This window comes from Xenopus tropicalis, chromosome 2 (genome assembly GCF_000004195.4).
Source record: "Xenopus tropicalis strain Nigerian chromosome 2, UCB_Xtro_10.0, whole genome shotgun sequence".
NCBI lineage: Eukaryota > Metazoa > Chordata > Amphibia > Anura > Pipidae > Xenopus > Xenopus tropicalis.
The window spans coordinates 69,231,762-69,240,724 of NC_030678.2; positions in this window are offsets into that span (position 1 = coordinate 69,231,762).

Below are 8,963 nucleotides of genomic sequence, written 5' to 3' on the forward strand. Positions count from 1 at the left end.
TTTTTCCTGCACCAAACATCAAATGAAATAACATTATGGTCACTATTACCCAGGGGTTCAACCACTTGCACTTTTTCTATACGTTTTGGGTCATTAGAGATCACTAGATCCAATATAGCATGGTTCCTGGTTGGCTCCTTAACAACCTGTGACTTAAAGTTGTCATGCAGCAAGTTTATAAACTTGTTCCCATTTACTGTCCTGGCAGTACTATGGCTCCCGTCAATATCAGGATAATTTAAATCCCCAATAATTTAAATCCCCAATTATTATCACTTGCCCCAAACTAGCAGCCTTTTCTATTTGCAACAGGAGCTGAGCTTCCTCCTACTCACTTACATTAGGGGGTCTATAGCATACCCCTACAACTGGTAGATTCTTTACTATCTGTGAGAAGCTCAACCATAAGGATTCAGCTCCCTCTGTTACCCCCATCATTTCCTCTTTCATATTTGCTTTTAATCCCTGCTTAACGAACAGACACCCTCTTCCTCCTTTTCTATTGCCCCTGTCCCTCCGAAACAATGTATAACCCCCAATACTAACTGCCCAGTCATGCGACTCTTTCAACCAAGTTTCAGCAATGCCAATCACATCATATTTCCGCTCCAGTATTTTCCAGTACCTCCAGCTCTCCCATTTTACCAGTCAGACTCCTTGCATTGGTAAACATACATTTAATACTGGTACCGGCGTGAGAATGACATGTAAACAACTTATGGCCCTCCCTGCCATTTTCCGTATCCCGAAGCAAGTCTCCTCCCCCATTTTCCCTTACTATGCCCACTACCTCATCTATCCTGTCTACCACAGAATTACCCGCTGCACCCTCCCTCCCCACTCTTAGTTTAAAATCTCCTCCAACCCTCTAGCCATCTTTTCCCCCAAAGCAGCTGCCCCATCATCATTGAGGTGCAGCCCATCTCTGGCAAAGAGCCTGTAGCTGATTGAGAAATCAGCCCAGTTCTCCAGAAACCCAAAGCCCTCCTCCCTGCACCAATCTCTCAGCCACGCATTTATCTCCCTAAGCTCCTGCTGTCTTCTTAACGTTGCTCGTGGCACAGGTAATATCTCTGAGAAAATTACCTTGGAAGTCCTCACCCTCAACTCAAGCTTTTTAAAATCGTTCTTGAGGACTCCCCCACCTCCTCTAACTTTGTCATTAGTACCAATGTGTACCAAGACCGCCGGGTCTTCCCCAGCCCCTCCCAACAATTTGTCCACTTGTTCCACCACATGCCGAACCCTAGCACCAGGCAAGCAACACACAGTTCGGCATGTAGGGTCTTTGCGACAAATTACCCTATCCACCTTTCTAATTATTGAATCCGCTACAACTATAGCCTGCCTTCCCTTCCTAGCACTACTCCCCCCACCTGTATTAGAGGTGCACGCTCCCAGGGTGCTCTGAGAGTCAGCCTGCTCCATACATGCTAGCTCAGAGCTGTCTTCCCCAGCATCTTCACCTAAAGCGGCAAATCTGCTGGTTTGTACAAGCTGTGAACCAGCCCCCTACCCTTCCATCCCCTACTGCCCCTCTTAACTGTCACAAATTTGTCTCCCTCTATAACCTCCACTGTCCCTTCTCCACCCCCCCACTACACCGGCCCCTGCCAGTGGTTGCTCAGTGAGCCTCCTGTTCTCCCCCATGTTTGCAGCTGCCCTCAGTGCTGCCAGTTCCCCCCTTAGATTCTGCAGATGATGGAAAGGAAAATGATTTCCTTTTTCTCTGTAATAATAAAACAGAACCTTGTACTTGATCCCAACTAAGATATAATTAATCCTTATTGGATGCTAAACAATCCTATTAGGTTTAAATGATGTTTAAATAATTTTTTAGTAGACAAGGTATGGAGATCCAATTTACAGAAAGATCCCTTATCCAGAAAGCCTCAGGTCCCAAGCATTCTGGATAACGGGTCCTATACCTGTATGGCATTTAACCCCCTGTCTGGTTGCTTGGGTAAAGAGAACCCTTGCCACCCGCTGCAAATATTTTCTGGAGCTGCTGAATAAAGAGCAAAATTTAGAAACCCCAGAAAATGCAGACTAGTAATTAGCAAACTTTTTCACCAGGTTTCACCATGAAAATACCCACAGACTGCAATGGCTGAAAAAAAAAGTTGTGTGGCAAAAAATATAAAAACAAAAACCAGTATGAAAAAATTTGCTGCAAAAAATGCCCATTGACTTTAATGTTTCTTGTGAATCTGAGGTCAGAGTAATATCTACTTATTAATATCTGAGTTATTCTGAAGAAAAGGGAATTGTAATAAAACATCTAAAAACTCCATAAAATAAGCAACTATTGTTCACCTACATTTTAATACTGGTGACACTCTAACTGGTCAGAATATAAAAATAAGCAATACGCTGAACATTTCAAAGAAAGAGTAACATAGTCTTCTGAGCCACTCATGACTGTTGATGAAAGATTTTTTCACCAGGCATGGATTTGCAGCAAATTTCTGCATTTCGCCATTGGCGAATTGTTTAGAGAAACTTCTGTGAATATTAGCCTGTGAACAAAATCTGATACTCAGGTTCAAAGTCTGAGTATAGGACTTCTCTAGTAAGCTCCTGGGTGCTTTCTAAATTGCTTTTTGGGGTTGATCTTCTGGTATTTGACCATCCTGCCGGTGTGTGACCATTCTGTTTGCTGCCTGAACTTTCCTGTACCTTGAGATTGTTTAACCCATCTGATGATCATGTTTTTGGACTGTTTGCATTTTCATGTGAAACTAAAACTTGGTGAATTTTTTGCACAGTTTTGTGCACAGTTTTTGTTCAGACAGTTACTGCAGTGCTGGGCTGCTTTTTCTGTGACAACAGATCAAGTATCTTCCTCCACAAGTGCTACTTCTCCTTAAGGTTTAGGCCCAGGTACAGCTGTGGTGAATCTGATTGGCTGAAGGATGAACTTTGAAGCTCCCTCCAGCCAATCCAATAGAAGGTAAATAATAGAAAAGCACTTTGCAACAAAATAGAATGTGAGTAGGGTATTTTTTAAAAATATTTTTTGTACATCTATAAATTATATTATTCATATATTATTTTGGGTATGTGATTCATGTTGCCTAGCAGTGCCCATGTTGGTGGCCATAAAGCAGCATTGTGGTCAAACTGCACTGTAATTATAATAATTATACAGTTAATAATTAACAGGACTTCGCTGTGATCATGTGCTTGGGGGATCAATCAATGTATGTGCTTGGGGTGTCAGTGTCCAATGTCTCTCAATGTGTAATGTGCTCAGGGTGCCACAAACTGCTGCCTGGAGTGTATAATATACTTGGGTGACAGTTTTGCTAATGAAGGAACAATTGCCCTTTAAGATGCAAATCTTAAGATGGACATGCACGGGCCAATTTTAGCGGCCAGGTCCTTTACACCGATTTGGCAGCTTATCTGCCCATATATGGGCATGAACCATGGGCCTCCCCAACCGACATCTGGCCTGAAATTGGTCAGATCTCGATCGGCAGGTTTGATTTTTCCATCGGATCCAAACCGACGGCACCCATACCTGCCATTTTAATTTGATTATTTGGCCCTAGGATTATTTTGCCCATAAGACCCGCTCGCTTGGCTTGCTTACTGTGTATGGCCAGCTTTAGTTCCCCTAAGAAACCTGTTTATTTCATTAGTTACAATTGTATCTAAGTGCAGGTGTTGAGTATTTTGAACTCTCTGCCAAAAGCACTTATTTAAGTGCTTACTTATCTAAGAGTTTGAGAAACTTTGTATCCTTTTTGTTGTTCAGTGCAGGAAAGGGAAATTAGGGACTTTTCATTAAGAATCTGGGACTGCGGGCTGAGTTGTTAAAATCAGGACTGTTAAGTGAAAATTGGGACAGCTGGGAGGTATGGGTTATGTAATAAAAGGCACTAAGTTTGCCCATTAGTATTAATCCATAGAAACCAATCAAAAGGTAGCATTTACTAGTCACCTTTTTAAAAACAAATATCTTATTGGTTGCGATGGGTTACTCCTCCTGGGCAAACTTAGTGCCTTTTATTATATATTACTGTATAAAATATGTGTGGTGCCTACCGTCTCTTACTGTACAATATGTTTGGGTGCCAGTACTCACCGACTGTCATTGTGCATTAATGGGTTTGGGTTTTGCAGTACTAACTGCCTCTACTGTATAATGTAGCTGGGGTGTCAGTTCTAAATTCTCTCTTTACAACATGCTTATGGTGCCAGTATACTCTGTTTCTCTGTATATTTAATTTGCTTGAGGTGTCACCATCAACTGCTTCCCACTATATAATAAACCAGTACCAGGCCTGGAGAAGCAATTTGGATATTCTGGCATATGGCACATGGGCTATATTAAGCCCTGTTATATTAAGCCCTAACTTTAGGCTTGTGAAGTGCTGCCTGGGTCTCAAATCACCCACTGCTTTCTTTTATTAAAGAATATACTTACATTTCCAGTTCCCAATGCTTTTTACTATATAATATTCTGCATGTCTATAGCAGGTCAACAAGCATAGATGTTCTGTAGACTTATGTGGCACTTTTTGCTTGCCCTATAAGTTTGCCAACGAAAATGATAGGCACCAACGAACATGATAGTAAACTCTTTTAAGAAAATACCATACAAGTTTATAATATCCAGCTTTCAGTGTGTGGCCTTCTTTAGCTTTCCTAAACAAAAAACCACCCTTCTGCCTTTGGGAGAAGGGGTGGGACAGGGTGTGGTGCTGGCCATAGGCATAGTACCCCACAACAGCACAGCCCACATGCTGTGCCCAGTCTGGACAATGTTGCACAGCAACAGCTGCAACCACTGCATCCACAGCAACAGCAGCAGGCTCTGCATTGAGTCGCAGTGAGATACCTTGCATACATAGGACTGTGCCAGATTTTTTTGCTTCCACTAGGCCACTTATGCAATTGCAGCAGACAGAGGCAGTGGTAGACTGGTTCACCCAGGCTTCCTGTTAGATAAGGAGGAGGAGGAAATTGTGGCACAGCCAGTAGCAGTAAGGGATGTTTTGAGGGGACCCAAGTAAGGGATGTTTTTAGGAGACCCAATGCCAGAGCCTGATGCTGTTGTTGAGGTGCAGGCCAGTATGCTGCATGAGGATGCCACATTTGATGTTGGGTCTGATCCAGGGGAGGATTTTGATGATGACAGGGACAGACCCTGTGTGCCAGCTCAGTAGGATTACAACAGAGGGGAAATTGTGTGTTGTTGATGATGATTAAGAACCAGCCCTGCATTGGCATGCAGACACCATCTACTACTGCTAATGGGAACAGGCAGAGTGGCAGCACTGCGCCATCGGCCAGCAGCTCTGGTTATACAGCGGGGGACCAACAGCCTTTGGCTCCCCAGCCAAGGCAGGCAAGGTGGTGACCCACACTTCAGCGGTGTGGGTATTTTATATGTGTTAGTCCAAGGACGAGTTTATAGGGGCCAACAATCATCTACAAAGTTTATAACGGTCATTACTACAGCAGGGGAATCATGTAAAGTTGTGCAACTTCATATTGCAGGGAAAAGATGTGAATTAGTCAGTATACTGGGAAGGAGGAGCTTATGTTAGATAGGTTTGTACTGTACTCACTGCTGGATATATAACACATATCTCACATATACTGAGTTTCTTTGCTACTATGAATATTGTTTGGTATATTATACTATACCGAGGGGACCCTCACATATGAGTGGTTATTCTGTTAATGTTAGGGTTTTTTTTTTTTTAAATAATGTAATTAATATCTTTTTAATTGCATTATTGACTTGTCAGATGTTTTAGAGGGGTAGGGTTAGTACCTGGCCAGTATCTTACCAGCTTAGACAGTAAAATACCAGCTAAGGCTAAGGCCAGTTACCAGCCTTATCACCCCACCGGTGATATAGGGCCTATTGTAATGATGGGAATAGCTGTCTCACCTCATGTTATCATATTTATGTTTTGAATGCTATCCTAAAATTAATTTTCAGCTACAAAATTCATAGAAACATCATTAGATCATTCTCAGCACTAGGGATAATGCAGCCAACTGGTTTTGTTTGGATTTTATACTTTTGTGAGACAGAATGCTTGTTCAGATTTACAGAATGGAGTTTGTAATATAATCACAAAATTGATTTTGATTTAATTTTTCACTTCCAGTGTATATGGCCATTTAGATAAAATGGACTTGGGACAAATGGCACCCATAATCTCTAACTTTAGATTGATTGTCAGAAGTGTCCAAACAGGAAGATTAAACAAGAGACTGGAATCCACCCTCATGGATCATCAGTGGAAGAGAGGAAAACTGAGAAGCCTTTGTAGATCCAGGAATAGATTAAGGAAAATGAAGCACATGAATTGAAAATGCAAAAAGGTACCGGGCCAAGTAGGCCAGAAATGCTGCCCATTATGTTTTTATGGCTTACATAATACTGTATGTATAGAACACTGTTCATAAAAAATATAAAAGTCACAATACAAGGCTGATTTGCATTTAATTTTGATTCGCCTTATATGACTGCTCAGAAACCAGTGCAATTAAGAGTTTAAAGTTTAATAATCAGCCTCACAGCATCAGCTTTTATGACACACATTAGGGTTGATTCACTAAAGGTCGATATTTCGAGCACTAATTATAGCATGCGGTAAAAATTTTATTGCGTCTACTTTTTCGCGTCTTAAAAACGATTCACTAAAAGGATACTTGCGTTAATTTAGACGCGATGCTGCTTGCGTTATTTAAGTCGCAAAGACTATTTTCATGCGTTATTTGATGCAACGCGTGCTAATGAACGCATCGCGCACAAATAGTCGCCGCGTGCGGAAAAAATGCACGACATATAAGCCATACACTCCATTACTTTCGTAAAACTACTGTTCTGAAAATGACCATTTCCCTGCAAACTGGAGGATGCATCACTCTAGGGCCAACACAAACTTGAATAAATAACACTGCAAAGTCCATATTTTATTGCCAAAAGCTCATGAACTGTACTTTTATATAATTACTGCCTGCCTCAAGTAGGTGTTAATTTTCGCATAGAATAATGTGATATTTAGCGCGTCTAAGTGTTTGGGAATCATGCGTTAGTATTATTTCTGCGTGCAAATTAACGCAATGCAGTAAAATGAATGCATGCGGTAGCACATAAATTAACGCACGCGATAATACTTTAGCGAATCGCACATTTTTTTCCGCATCAACTTTAACGCAAAAAAGCGTGCGATAACGCTTATCGACCTTTAGTGAATCAACCCTATTTTCTGCTTGAATTTCAATGACGCCAAAGATTAGCTTCTCAACAGCTGCCCAAAGCACACTGACCAAGATGGTAAGCTACTGTGCATTTAAATTGTAAGGAAGGATCATAACTGGTTTAGAGATGCTGAACTTTCAAGCTGATGCAGTAAGTTCAGTATATAAAATACAGCATTTCTAGCTGTAGGGTTTACTCATTTATGGTTTAGTTCTCCTTTAAGGTAAGCGATGTAGCTCATGTATTTGTTAAAGAGAAATTACCAAAAGGCTTCTTCTGTTAGGAAACCCAGTGTGGAACTAGCTGCAAGGAGGCTATTATGCTAAGTAACTGCATGAAAGCATGTTGGGAGTTTAATAGAAACCAGGATTGGACCTTAACTGCTTCAAGTAAAGCTGAATAGAAGCAATGGGCTAAAGGTAAGTCCATGTCCAAGGTAGGTCCAAGTAGGTGGCATTCAAAAATAAGTCTGTTGTTACAGTCAAAAACTGCAAATCAGTTGAATTCAGGAGCTAGACCACAAAAAGTATTTCATGATCCAGCTCAGAAAGGAGGAAGAGTTGAGATTTCAACATCCCCCATTTGGGATGCTTCCTATACTTGGACCTGATGAAGAACAGGTGTGAGCCAAGATGGTAAAGGCATAAAATAATTATTGTTAATTATACCTCTGAACCCTTAAAGCCTCCTGCTATTCAACCAGGAGAAGCAGTGGCTTATAAAAAACCCTTTCTTAAGAGAACTAGAGGAATGACATAAATCCTTCACCAAGCTACCCTGTCCTCAGATATTTTATGCAGTGTAGCTATAGAAATGTAGCAAATATCATTGAGAGTTTTTAGTTGATTTATTTAATTACAAATTCTTAAATGTGCAACTGCTAAAACAAAAAAACGCTTACCAATAATGTATGTGACTTGCAATTTACCACATTCATCTGTAAATGATATTCCTGATGCTTACAATAATCCTTAAAACTTCTAGGTTGCTAAAGTCCTGTTTGGTTGTTTGTACTTTACAGCATTCATTTTGACTACTGAATTTGACTACTCATCTGAATGAAGTATCTGTTGGTGTCAGATTACCTAATGGTATAAGGGGACATTCTACATATTATTGGCAGGTTTGGGCTGTGCCAAGGGACTAAAAACAGGGTACATTCCCTAGGTCTTTTGCCCAGTTTTCCCAGGTCCTATTAACAACTTAAATGGTCATTTCTGTTGTTTATACTCTCATAAAATTAGTATGAATGAAAAAATATACAGTATACAGTGCAAATACAGAACTGTAGCAAGTGAAATGCAAACACAGATTAATATATGCTAGGCAGATTTAGAATGTCACAAGGATGAAATCATGAAGGTATTAAAATATGAATTGTTTTAGAGAAGCAGTGAGGATTAAAAACACACTATTTTGGCATGCCTTGAGGTTGGCATTAAAGAGTTTTTTTCATATCCCTATGCCAGACAAGGGACAAGTGAGTTTGTGAATTCTACAATAGATATCCTAGAGAGAAAAATATAATTGTACTATGGTTACTATGTATGGGATTAAGTGTTGGGTATCAGGAAGGTGTGATTGCTGATATGGTCAGTTTCACGTACCTAAGATCAGAACATGCTTTGTTATGTACTAACATACTTTAGGACCAGAATGATGAGTGCAAAACTGTGTTAAGGTATTTGAAATGTAATGGTAGAGCAGGGGTGCCCAGACTTTGCCACCT